We start from the raw sequence: 14,375 nt of genomic DNA, 5'->3' as shown, positions 1-14,375 counted from the left end.
TCGCAAGTTTGTGGGATCGAGCCCCGCGGAGGGCTCTGCACTGGGTGTGGAGCCTGCTTGGGATTCTCTCTTTCTCTTCCCCTCTGTCCCTTTCTCCTGCTCACTCTCATTCTCTCTTAAAAAAAGAAAGGAAAAAAAGAAATGTATCTAATCCACACATCACCCCTCACACCAAGCCCAACCTCCAGAGACAGGGAAATGTGCAAGCAGCATAAGCATGAAAGTCATGCATTTAGAAATGCAAAAGGGGAAATCATACCACAAATTCCAAAAATTTACCTGTGTTACCTAAGTTTTGCAGGGAGCTACAGAAATCAAAATCAAATGAAGCCATATTCCCTTCATCCCAAATTTGCCAAACTCCTTTTGCAAATCCTGTTTCTCCAGTTCCAACTCAAGGCAACTTTTAAACACTCAAGGCTTGTGCATCGCAGGTCTGATATAAATATGCCATGAACTTTTTCTGATAACAGGAACATGGATTCTGAGGCTTTTAGACATATTGAACGACTTATCTTTTTACTCCAACTAATTTCTACTCTCTGACTCTAGAAGGCACTCAAAACACAAAATGATTTAATACAAATGATGTAATGCCATGGATATAGTTTAGGCTTTTCCTTGCCAAAGTTCCATTTAAAAAAAAAAGGAGAAGAAGAAGAAAGAAAGAAAAAGAAATTATTCTCAGAAGACACTGCACGCGATGAAACCTATTTTTATCTCTCCACCACTCCCCCTTCGCTCAAAACGAAAACTTCCTCTTAAAAGCTTGTCAACAAATGTTTCAGAATGGTACAGTAAAGAATCCTTGTTTTTAATGTGTCACAGTTAATAACAATGCTTGTATTTATTGCCTCCATAAAAAGCAAATATTCTCTGATTATATAAACAAAATCAACATTTGAAACCCCAGTGTTTTTATGTTGTTTCAGGAATATGCCAGCAAATCAGGATTATGTGTTGAAGGATTTGAAGTTAATGTAGCTAATTCAAGTCCAGTCACCTACAGTTGTAATTAGGTGGAGAAATTAGTGTATAATCTATACTAACTTAAGGATAGGGATACATCTTCACAGCAGTGTGTGACATTAGTTTTATTTTAAAGGAAAAAAGAAAACCTACACAATCTGTTTCAATATTCATCCTCCCCCCCCCAAATTAACAGACTGTTACTGAAATGAAAACTGTGATATTACAAAGAATTGTAACTAATGAATGAGCGTAAAAATAGCAAACAGCAAGGTTTAAGACGTTTGCTGTTCTTATTTTAGAAGATGACTACACAAAGCCAGCCTAAAGAGGAGGATAAGATTTCACATTTTATTGGCGTTTAGGGAAACTTTATACCCTGTCTCTGGAAAATCAGAAAGGGAAGTGGTTATAAGGAATCCACATAATAATGTATGGGAAAGCCAACTAGAATTTACAAGGGAGGGGATTCTGCTGGTGAATCAAAGAGCTGCCAAGTCACATGTTGCACAATTTATTAATCGTGGGCTGCTCCACCAGCCAGCAGTTTCTCCATTTTCTCCTCATTTATGACTCTATTCCCACTAAGCCAGTAAATTATTTTTGGTGCAAAATATGTGTTATGAGTGAAAACACAACACAGAACAAAATGAGAAGAAAGTAAACATTTGGCAGCTTTCAAAAGCAGGTGGAACAGGTCCAGCTTATACATTGTCTACATTTTGAGATTGCGATTCTGGCCAGGGAATGGCATTTTGTTGTTAAATGCTACACAAGTCTCAATTTGGTCTTTAAGGAACAGGGACACAGCATCGTTTTGAAGTCCAATTACTGGGGATCCGCTGGCACTAAGAAATGGTATGTGCCCTTGACCTGCTCTAGCTTCCCACTGTGACCGCAAGTAAAAGAGGTTTATAGACAACTACTGACAGAAAAGATTTTTCCAGCAGTTCTCTTGAAAGATTCTCTTTAATCACTAATATGTATTGCCACTATTATCTTCTACCTGTGCGTGAATATCTATATAATCTCTTTCTTTGAGGAAAAAATAGATCTTTATACTTGGCCAAAATTTTAAGGTAGTGCATGCCTAAATGCATGAGATTTTCTTTCTTTCTTTCTTTCTTTCTTTCTTTCTTTCTTTCTTTCTTTCTTTCTTCCTTCCTTCCTTCCTTCCTTCCTTCCTTCCTTCCTTCCTTCCTCTTTCTTTCTTTCTTTCTTTTTTTCTTCTTTCTTTCTTTCTTTCTTTCTTTCTTTTATGCACAAAATTTTCTAAACCTGGATAATATCAGACAGAGGTTTGCCTCAGGGCTTCTCACTCGGCATGCTTCTTCACCCTCAGTTCAAAGCTAAGACACTTCCGACCATGGTAATTTGGGCTAAGCGGATGGAAAAGGGGAAAATCCTAAGAATTTTGTAAGCCTGTTCCTCTAAATGAAATGCAATGGCTCAAAGAAACAGTATCTCCCTTCCAAACGATATCAGATGCCTTTTCCCCAGACCAGCCTGTGTGCCACTGAGCTTCACAGCCTCAATTAATCTCACTGAAAAAGGACGATAGGAAAAGGTATGTCCATCTATCCATACATTTCCCAGAAAAACAGTATTTTTTAAACATTCTGAATGATCACTGTCTGCCTAAACAAATAATACAGAGTTTGAGCAGGCAGAGCCACAAAGCAGCACAGAGCCTCACAGGTGTTTGGTAATTTTTGGTGCATCCCCTCTTCTCTGTTGCACTCTTTGTAGCAAGTATTCGCAGATGTTCCCAGGACTCCTGCCACTCCCCAAAGAGGAGGAGTTTGATACACCTTCTCAAATCCCTTCTATATCCCTCCTCTATCTTTATCCACCTTCTCTGTCCTCGTGGCCCCTGTGGACTCCTGCCAACTTGCCACAGTGACTGTCCTCCTCTTCGCCTTAGCTCTCATCCCTTCCTCCTCAAGGACTCTACCTCACCACTTCTCTTGTGCTTCTTCACTATCTCTACTCCTGTGGACCGCTGCCTTTTATTTACAAATGTAATCAAACCATCCTTACACACAATACCTCTATTTACCCACTTCCCAATCTCTCCAAAAGTTGCTAATATTCGCAGAATCTTTGACTTCCAGAATATTACAGCAAGAAAGAAACTTGCAAATCTTTAATCTAATTAAATGATGTTGCAAATAAAGGGAAAATCCCATGCCTTTGTTAGTCTTTCCTCTATGCCCACAATTTTAAGAAATCCATTCAAAGGTAAGGAATGACTCATATTTATTTTTTCTTAGTCTTTATCTTTTCTGGCTTTGCTATTTTTGGTAATTGTTTCTTCTCAGAGAATTATTTCCTCCCAGTTACCCAGAACCCTACATTTATTCCAACATATAGTCATCTGGGATCATCCCAGATCCACACAGCTATCACTAGCCTTCCCATCAGATTTTTACCCCCAATTCTTAGAACCATCCATGATTCCCTCTTTTCATTTTTACTTTAAAAATAATAAGAAATTGGGGCACCTGGGTGGTTCAATCTTGTAAGTGTCCGACTCTGATTTCAGCTCAGGTCATGATCTTACAGTTCATGGGATCAAGCCCTGCATCAGGTTCTGTGCTGAAACTGTGGAGCCTGCTTGGGATCCTCTCTCTCTCTCTCTCTCTCTCTCTCTCTCTCTCTCTCTCTGTCCCTTCCCTGCTCATGCTCTCTCTCTCTCAAAATAAATAAACTTTAATAAAATAGTAAAAAGAAATTGCATCCACATTCTCTCTTTTCTATTGCCTTTTATGGTTCTCACTTTTTCTTTATGAGCCCTTATAATAAGCTCCTAAACAGGATCCTCACATTCTCTATCCTCCCCAGTAAAATTGCATGTTGGTCACTCTACCCTTAAAACCATTCTTAAGCTTAAAGCTCCAACCCCAAATGCAGTTGCCAGCTAAATAAACTACAACACCTAGCACTCAAAGCCATTCTGAATCTGGTCCCAATTTTTATTTCAAGCTCATCATTCACTAGTGTTTTTTTGAACCTTAAATTATAGTCAAATTGAGGGACTGGATGCTCTGTAAATTTATTCCATGATTCACACCTATATACCATGCCACTCTCTGTTACATTCATTTCCAGTTTCCTATACTTCTTTCCTTCACCACCATTTCTATTAACTAAAAGACTCATGCAAGGTAAACCTCAAAGAACATCTCACTCATGTAGCCCATCCTGATCATTCAAAGAGAATAGAGCTTTCTCTCTTTGGGAAATCACAGCACCACACATTCCATTTGATGCCACCTAGGATATTCTGTCTTATCTTTGAAACACTTGGGTCCTTATATCATTCCTTGCCTGAGAGTATAACTGAGAGGCTTGAAATTGTTTGAGTTTGTTCCTTCCAGAAATCTTTGCACATTGTCTTGTGTTTAGATAATCAGCTATCAGCTATAAGTTTAGGTCTTGTCTTACAGATTTTAGAAAACTCAACATCATTTAGACTAAACACTCTACCCACACCCCAACTTGATCCCTCACTAAAATTTCTCTTTACAGAAAAGCCCTAGACTGGGCTAAGGGTCCACCAGTGATTTGGTAATCCAGTCTAAAAAGCTCAAAGTCTTCTTAAATTTCTCATCTTTCAGCATAATTCCCACCAATCATTCACACTGGTAAATAAGTCTTGTTGATGTGCTATTCAAACTCCTTATTAATCTCTCACTCTTTTCCATCAACACTCCTCCATCTTAGATCAATACCTCAATATTTCTTACTTTGACCATTGCCATAGTCTGGAAACCATATCTGACTTCTCCTTGTGACCTGCCTTCCACACTGCAACTAGGGTGATTTCTCTCAATAAGACAACTGATCATTTTAACCTTCTTTAAATCTTTCCAGGCTCCCTATAACTTAGAGGTGTGTCCAAACTCTTTGTATGGCTTGCAAAGTCTTTCACAATTTGTCCTCTGCCTTCCTTTCCAGGCTCATTTTATGCTACAAGTTTACATAAATCATGAAAACATAGAAAAATTTTATAACACCACTCTCCCTTGCTTAAGTAAATTCTATTTATTCTTCAAGACCCAACTTGATCTTCCTTCTGGTACACAGCATAAAGGTATATAGCATATCTTTTGTCTGTCAAATCACATAGTAACTGTAAATTTACTTATCTATTTTCACCAGAAACAGAGAATCTCTCCAGAATGGAACATTGTAAAATTTTAGTTCATATTCATAGGGTTTAACAAAATACCTCGAATATATCTGTAGAATTTTTAAAAATGTATAAATTAATTACAAACACACAGTAATTCACCTCTGATTTATATCAAACTACATGTACTTATAGTAGCCTTTTCATAAGTTCAAAAACAAAGAAAACTAAATAAGGTTTTGTTTAGAAATGCATATTTAAGTTCAAAGTAAAAATATAAACAAGAATACAATAAAAACAAATTTTAAAATAATTGTTTATTCTGGTGGGAAGGTGAGGAAAGACAGGATAGTGGAACACAGAAGTAGATACAAAATACTGTTAACCTACTTCTTTGACTGGACAGTAAATTCACTGTTGCTCATTCTATGTTGATTAATTATGTTTTTAAAAATGTGGCCATTCATGTACCAACAATAATAAAGTGTCATGAACCAAAGGATGCACTTAATCTAATTTAAGGGGGTGTCTGGAAACCACATTGGGCATCAGATTTCTTTGGCTACTAATTAACAAAAACTGCAGTAGTTATTTTATTACTTACATCATAAAAATCAAATGTTTATTAAAAAGTGATGTTTTTATAAGAGGATGTACCTTTTGAGAGAGAGAGAGAGAGAGAGAGTGCAAGCAAGGGAGAGAGGTAGAGGGAGGGAGGGAGGGAGGAAGGGAGGGACAAAGAGATAGAGACAGAGAGAAAGAGAGAGGGAAAGAGACATCTTAAGCAGGCTCCACACTTAGCACAGAGCCCAACACAAAGCTCAATCCCACGACCTTGGAATTGCGACCTGAGCCGAATCAAGAATCAGGCACTCAACCAACTGAGCCACCCACGTGTCCCTCACTATACTCTTTTTGATCTATTGTGTCATTGGGAAAATATGAAAATATGACAGAACAGATAGGACTCTACAAATGTGAATGTGCAGACAAATATATCTACACTAATGTTCAGATTTGTTGTGGAAATTTACTTACAAAATGGATCTCTTCTCTGAGGAAAATTAACTACAATAAAAATAATACTCACAATTGAGTGTTCTCTTGAATACACTAATTAGATTAATTCAGTCTGTCATCAAGCATTTATTGAGGAATGGCTATATTCCAGAATACAACAGATACCGGGGGCACAAAAATAAATACAACAGGATTTCTGACAACAAAGAGCACACACAAACCAAAGCTTCCTCTTATGTCACATTTGTATCTTGGAAAATAGGCTTAGCAGCAACTTGATAGAGTGCAATTCATAGAAATGATTTCTCCTCTGTCCAATTCAAGTGAAATTCTGAAAATTTTGTGAAAGGTTTCTTTATATAAATTTAACAGAATGAACTGTTTATGGTACCTTAATTCCCACTATACACAAGTGCTTTTTTTATTTCTCTAACAAATTCTCTAACAAAAATCTCTAACAAGATGAATGTGACATTTTAAAAGTATCATTAGAGGCTGGTTTCTCGGAAAATTAATATTAAATGCAGTAATAGTTATCAAATCTTCATATTATACTTTTAAAGCCTTATTATTCAGTAATTTATAAAGGGAGTTTTATATAATTTTATTTAAAATGGAATAATAACTGTGGCCCATTTCATAGTGACTTTGGAAACACTGTTTAAAATAATGTGAATCAAATTATAAATTCTGACTTCTTGCCTTTGGAATTTTATAGTAATTATTTATAGACCTTTTTGATATATACACAGTATCTACCCACTTATTGGTGATATCATACATAAGAAACAAAAGTGATACAAAACTTCATTCAAATGAGAATGGAATAAGATATATGTACATCAGAAGACCACAAATGTGAAAAAGTATAAATAAAACTCACTACAGACTTTATACAGAGTAACATTACCTGTGAGTAACAGGCATGGGGGAAATGTTATAAGTGGTGTGTAGTATTGTGAATAGCATACATGAGTTAAAGATTCAGCTCAACACTGTTTTATGGTAAGTAAAGAAAGTGAAGGATACAGTGACAAAGTAGAAAGGTGAGATTAAGGTAAATGATAAATCGTCTGATTCTTTTTACTTTTATTTTACTGTTATTTAACATGTATTTCACAATTACCATATGATTCACAGGTGATATGCTTGGAGGGGGAATCCATACTTGAACAAAAGTATTTGTACAACACTCTTAGAAGTGGCATGTGTAGTCTAAGTCATCTAAGTCATCAAAACTTCATAAAAGGAAAAGAAAAAGAAAAAGAGGGAAGAAAGGAATGATAGTTTTGTCGTAGGGATAAGCCTATGAGATTTCAGTGATTTATCATAATGGAAAGGCAGTAAGTAAAGAGAGAAAAATGAGAGCTTTAGCAGAAAGTACTTAGCATAAAACTTCAAAGAGACTTTCCATAATGTCTGTGATCCTAGTTATAAAGAAAAAAGAAAAGAAAATATCCATCTACTTAAATCTAAAACAAATGGTCATTTATATGGCATAAGTACCCTTGGTCCAGACAGGAGGGTCAAACCTGAGAAAAGAAAGAAGGTAACAATTCCTTCTTTGGAACACAAAGAAAACTCAATTTCATGGCTACACTTTCTAATGTTAGGAATGGAAAATCTGAGCTTCCTTATTCTAAATTCTCTGCATTCTCAGTTTTGAGAACTGAATAAGCCAAATCTAAACACATCTTTATGATTTACATGGATACATTTGTTTCTATTCCCAATCATAATCTATCACTAAATCTTAAGACATCGGGAGGTAAGAGAGAATAGTTTTGTTTTTTCTCAATATCTTGATGGGTTTATAGCCACAAAAAATGACATCTGATGATTTATAAGGAGTTGAATATTATTTTAAATGTGAACTGGTAATTTCATGAATTGTTATTGCACTTTATTTTTTCAAAACATATATATCAACTCATTTGATCATCTTGGCAGTGTGGTGACATACTTTGTCATGTTACAAATAAAAACACAATGACAAAAACATTAAACAGCTGACCTAAGAACTCAATCATGTCAAAGATAGATGTGTGAAGGAAGCCAGGCTCCATATGACCCAAGAGTACATTCTGAAAAGACAAAAAAACTCCTCCTATTACAATCAGGAGGAATTCAGATGACCATTCAGACTCTCAACACTATTTTAGGAGACCTGTCTTGGGAGGTCACCTGTACCTTCACCTTGTGAGTCAGTGTCATGTAACATTCAGGTGTACCTCTTAGTATTTGTGTTCTCCCTCATACCAGCATCAGATGATCACACAACTATGAAAATTACACAAATAGTACACGTTGACTATAGAAAGATGAAAGGCAGAACAGATTGAGTCATGATTCCTAAAATATACCTTGAACTACCTCAACATAAGCAATGTGATATAATGTATACCACATTATATGTATAGTATGCATGTACATATTTTATACATATACATATAAGTAATAATACATATTACTTAAGTTAAGGCAACACCCAAGTGCCCACCAAGAAAGCATATTTGCAAAGCGGTCAACTGACATAAGAATCAAGAATACCAAGTTTTGGGGCGCCTGGGTGGCGCAGTCGGTTAAGCGTCCGACTTCAACCAGGTCACGATCTCGCGGTCTGTGAGTCCGAGCCCCGCGTCAGGCTCTGGGCTGATGGCTCAGAGCCTGGAGCCTGTTTCCGATTCTGTGTCTCCCTCTCTCTCTGCCCCTCCCCCGTTCATGCTCTGTCTCTCTCTGTCCCAAAAATAAATAAATGTTGAAAAAAAAAAAAAGAATACCAAGTTTTAACGCAGAAAGATACAGCATAATTTGAGAATGGGCCACACTTGAGAGATGGCTACCTATTCCTACTAAAATTTCTGCCTTTGATCAATAGCCAACATTTTGTTAATTAGGTTACTGGATATCCAAAATGGGTTTTTATTGGTGAAACTAGTGACATATCTTGTTAATTTGAGTGATGAAATGAGCATTCATTAGCAAAATTAGAGGTAATCGAGATATGTGGATTGGCCAAAATAATTTACAACTTTGCTACTGAAAGCAGGTCCAGTGTCCAACAGCACAAACATCACGTGGGAGCTTATCATAAATGTAAAAAATCTCAGGCTCCACTCCCACTGGCTATATCAGAATGTGCATTTTAACATCATCCCCAAGTGATTCACAGATACTAGTTTAAAAGGATTCCTAGGCAGGTTAAAAATGAACTCTAGCAAGACCTGTAACTTATACCCTAAGGATACTGCCTTGGGCTCAACCCTAGAGTGACTCTTCAATCATAACTTGGCCTCTGTTGACCAAAAGAATAACATAAAGCTGCTCTGGAATTCCGCGCCTGCTTAAGTAAATCTTTTATTCACAGTGCTAAACAGGGTAGATGATAGGACAAAGAGCTTTGATTCATCAAATCTACAGATGAGGTAACTATACATCCAGGACAGACTTACTTTATGCCTACTGTCTCAGTGTAATTACATCTAACACTTGAACAACAAGAGCTTGAACTGTACTGGGTTCACTCATACATGGATTCTTTTAATAAATATAGTAGAATGCTATAAATGTATTTTCTTTACTTGGGATTTTCTTAATAACATTTTCTTTTCTCTAGATTAGATTATTGAAAGAATATAGTATATAACACACTTAATATGCAAAATGTGTGTTAATTGACTATTTAGGTTATTGGTAATGCTTCCAGTCAATACTAGGTTATTAGTAGTTAAGTTTTCTGAGAGAGTCAAAGTTATATGTGGATTTTTAACTGTGCCCTTAACCCTGCATTGTTCAAGAGCCAAGTACACTAATAATGACCCATTTCACTCTCAAAAGTTTCTGAGTTTACATTACAAATTATGTGATCAATCTAATTATCAAGTCACATGAATTTTCACTTTTGGGCTTGCTTATTAATAGTAGTCTCCCACATTGATAGTTTTTATGGGGATAAGAGATTCAGAGCTTTTCCTTTTGGACCTCTAGCATTTATGATGCCTTAAGATTATCAGTTTATTCTGCCATCCCTACAGTTCATCCTATCTGAAAGAATTACCAACTATGATGAAGGAGGTCTCGGTGGATTGAGAATTACAAAAGAAATCAAATGTACTTTCAAACTTATAGTCTGCTACCCATAACTCTGTAAGTCAGCTCTTCTACAAAACGTTTTATAATTTTAACAGTAAGATGGGCTGGAAGATGCTCCAGTTCTAAAATAAACATATTGATGTGGAAGTAAATCAAGATTAAAATTTAAAATGTCTTAATCCAGGGGCGACTGGGTGGCTCAGTCTGTTGAGCGTCCAACTTCGGCTCAAGTCATGATCTCGCAGTTCATGAGTTTGAGCTCTGTGTCGGGCTCTGTGCTGACAGTTCAGAGCCTGCTTTGGATTCTGGGTCTCCCTCTGTCTCTGCCCCTCCCTCCTCTGCTCACTCTCTGTCTGTCCGTCTGTCTGTCTCTCTCTTTCTCAAAAATAAACATTAAGAAAATAAAAAATAAATGTCTGAATCCAAAAACTTAGTCCAAAAAAAATCTAAAATGTTTATTATTTATCCAGCCACATCTTTGCTAGCATTAATACAACCACTAAAATCATATGCATTTTAGCCAGTATTAAATCTTAATCAATGTTTTGAATCCCTATCATAATATCTTACAATTAATAGGTAAATTGATGGAATTTTCAGGCTTTTTAAGTTCCAAAATCGAAGCACATCATCTAAACCAAACCACATTTGTAACAATGCAATTCAAGGCCATCATTCTAAGTTTTTGTTTTCTGAAAGTAAATAAAATGGTTTGAAGCTCTCATTTAAATAGATTCTAGATCTGTGGTATAGTTTTGGCAAAGATAAGTTTTCTTGGTACATCAATGTTACCATAATGGTTAAGGAACTTACGAACATAGCATTTGTGGTAGTCAGTTTACAATTGAGAATCGAAAGATGCATTTTGAGGATCATAAATAAAACTAAATACCCTCTTATTCAAGAGAAGGAATATCCAAAACCTGACCAATTGTACAAGGATCCCAATTAACGAAGACATTTCTTTCTAGCATGCAGGCCAGTATGTGATTACTGTACAATTGTGGAAGAAGATCTCTGTGGACTTACTGTCTTAGACAATTCCCTTTTAATCTCAGCGACTTTCAACTATTCTTACATTAAACGTGGCAAATTAACTTGAACGTTAAGAAATAACAATAAATGCATTTATCAGACAGATTTACCAAGAACAAAATGGTAAATTGATTGAAATACTGTATTGATTGGTCATAGAATTTTGTCAAAAAGATAGTTTTTGAGAGTACTGATAAATCAGGAGGAAAAGCTCACAACACACTCAGTTACAATGTTGCAATTGAATGAAATGCAAATAACCATTAATTTTTCATTCCAACTCATGTCATACTCCTCTCTCAATGGTTCTATATTAGTTTCTATTGGAAATTTATAAAGCACTGCTTTCAGAATTTGACAGAATACAGATAATTGTTTATAACTGATGAAAAATGGCCATTCAACACCACAAAACAAATCCATCCAGACAACTTAGCAGTCACACCAAAATATAGAAAGATAGGAGTATGTACAAAGAACTGAAACATATAATCACTTAAACTAAATTTTTTGCCTTATCAGCAATTAATGCAACTTAAGAGTTAAAGAAATCAATGACAGTTAAATTCTCAACATTCCCATCATAACTGACATGTCAAATGTGTTGAAGACTAAGTTGCTAGAGATGTCTTTCAAATTTCAAATCTGTGAATATAAATTATTTTACCCTTGAACTTAGCAAAAGGAAACTAATGGACATCAATAACCTATATTTATTACCTACTATAAATTGGATACCCTATAGAAAGCACTAAATCAGAAGTTAGGAGGTATCATAGGAGTTTCACTTCTACTCAACTACTCTTGTTTTATTCCTAACCACTGAGAGCATAGGATCTAACTAGGTTCATATCTTAATTGAGCCACTTACTGGTCATGTGACCTTGGGCAAGTTACCCTCCCTCTGCTTCAGATTGATCATTTGTTATATGGGCGTGAATATAATAGTTTTTCTTTGAATAGTAAGTGTGTTCATTCATACAAAAAGATTTAAAACAATGCCTGGCATAGAGAGTATTTAATAAATATTATCAGTACTCTGTAATGTACTTGGTTTCACAAAAATTTAAGACGAGTGTTTCATAACAAGTATAGACTAAGTTTCTCCTTCCCCCTACATGCTCACTTGAGTAGATCTGATTTCAAGGCAGTCATCTTCAAACCTTTTATCTTACTCAGTACTGCATAGCTGAGGCAATCATAAGATAATCTTATTTAAACATATTTAAACTGTATTTTCAAACAGGATATGTATCTACAAGGAAATACGAAGGGAATATATGATGTCACAAAATAGTGTGACACATCCATATACAAATATAATCATATAAAAATTGAGGGGCTATAAAAAAGCAAATAATTAAACAATTAAACAGAACTATGAAGTAGAAAACAGAGGTCACTACATTTTAAAGTAAAGCATAACAGAGATACTTCAATAGAATAATTTGAGAATCAGTACTCAAAACAATAAAGAAATGTGCCTTTTTTTAACATTTATATCTCCGTGATTTGTGTAAGTAAACTTAGACCATGGATTCTACTACTGACGTGGCTGTTGACCTGATTTAAGTCAACTCTGGCACTAGAGACTGAGAAATTCCAGCTGTCATTCTTGACAAACTGCTTCTTTTGTTGAAAGGTTCTTCTCCAAGGTTGTCTTTATGATAGCTGAGACATAACAATTTTATTATAACCAAAGACTCAAGTTCACAGGTTTTTGTAAAACCATCTTAAAGTTGCATGCATCAGTTTTATCTTTGTAAAAAAAAATTACTACTAACACTATGTACTTAAGAAAGCTCACAGTGGTTTTACCCAAAAGGAAAACATTGCTTTTGTCACCACACTGAAAACAAAAATACCTTTTAAAAACCTTGAAACAAAAAGTCATCCATCAAATACATCTTACTTATATAGAAACTAGTCATAGTTGTCTGGCAATGTGAATGTTTGAACTAACACACATGAGATTTTCTCATATCAAAATAACAAGAATTTTGTACAAAATATAGTCATACTAAAACAAACAAAGACCTTAAAAGAAAGGGAAATCCTGGTTTCCAGAATTATGGAGATATATCAAACTAGAAGTGGTAAGCAGAAGTGAGAGCTCAGGGGAGTTTAGACCCACCTGTGGGTTCAAGAGTCTGATGACTGGAATTCTACTGCTGGTATGGATACAGGAGATGAGAAACATGGTAAGCACAACATCTTTAATAGAGCCTGAAAATCTACTTCCTCCTTGAAAAAGGAACACAGTCCGTCACTGACGCAGATCTAGAGACCAAAATAAAATAAGACGAAAAGAGGAGAGAAATCAAAATTTCAGGAAGGGATCAAGCATGAGAATGCAAACTGAATTTATACTATTTTGCCTTTATTGTTCTTGTATAGTTTTCTTTTTGTAAAACACAAATCCTTTGGGGGCGCCTGGGTGACTCAGTTGGTTAAGCATCTGACTCTTGATTTCGGCTCAGGTCGTGATCTCAGGGTCATGACATGGAGCCGCACCTTGAGCCACATCTCATGCTGGGCATGGAGCCTGCTTAAGATTCTCTCACTCCCATGGGGCGCCTGGGTGGCGCAGTCGGTTAAGCATCCGACTTCAGCCAGGTCACAATCTCGCGGTCCGTGAGTTCGAGCCCCGCATCGGGCTCTGGGTTGATGGCTCAGAGCCTGAAGCCTGTTTCCGATTCTGTGTCTCCCTCTCTCTCTGCCCCTCCCCCGTTCATGCTCTGTCTCTCTCTGTCCCAAAAATAAATAAACGTTGAAAAAAAAATTTTAAAGATTCTCTCACTCCCTTTCTACCCATCCCCTGTTTACACTCACTCTCTCAAATAAATAAATAAATAAACAAACAAATAAATAAATAAAATTACAAATCTTTTTTAACTCAAATTGTTAAATCTACTTTTTTCTAAAATTGTAACTAAAAATTAACTGAATTTTATATTTTATTTAACATTTTACTCCTCATCACTATATTTCCCAACATAACTATTTGGTAAGAACAAAATTAAACTCAGAAGGAAGAAGTGGTATGCAATGATGAAGAAATAAAATATTAAAATGCTAGTAAATCTAAATAAGTATTTGCCAATAATAAGTAATAGTAGTGCCT

This window comes from Prionailurus bengalensis, chromosome A2 (genome assembly GCF_016509475.1).
Source record: "Prionailurus bengalensis isolate Pbe53 chromosome A2, Fcat_Pben_1.1_paternal_pri, whole genome shotgun sequence".
Taxonomy (NCBI): Eukaryota; Metazoa; Chordata; class Mammalia; order Carnivora; family Felidae; genus Prionailurus; species Prionailurus bengalensis.
This window is presented reverse-complemented; position numbering follows the sequence as displayed.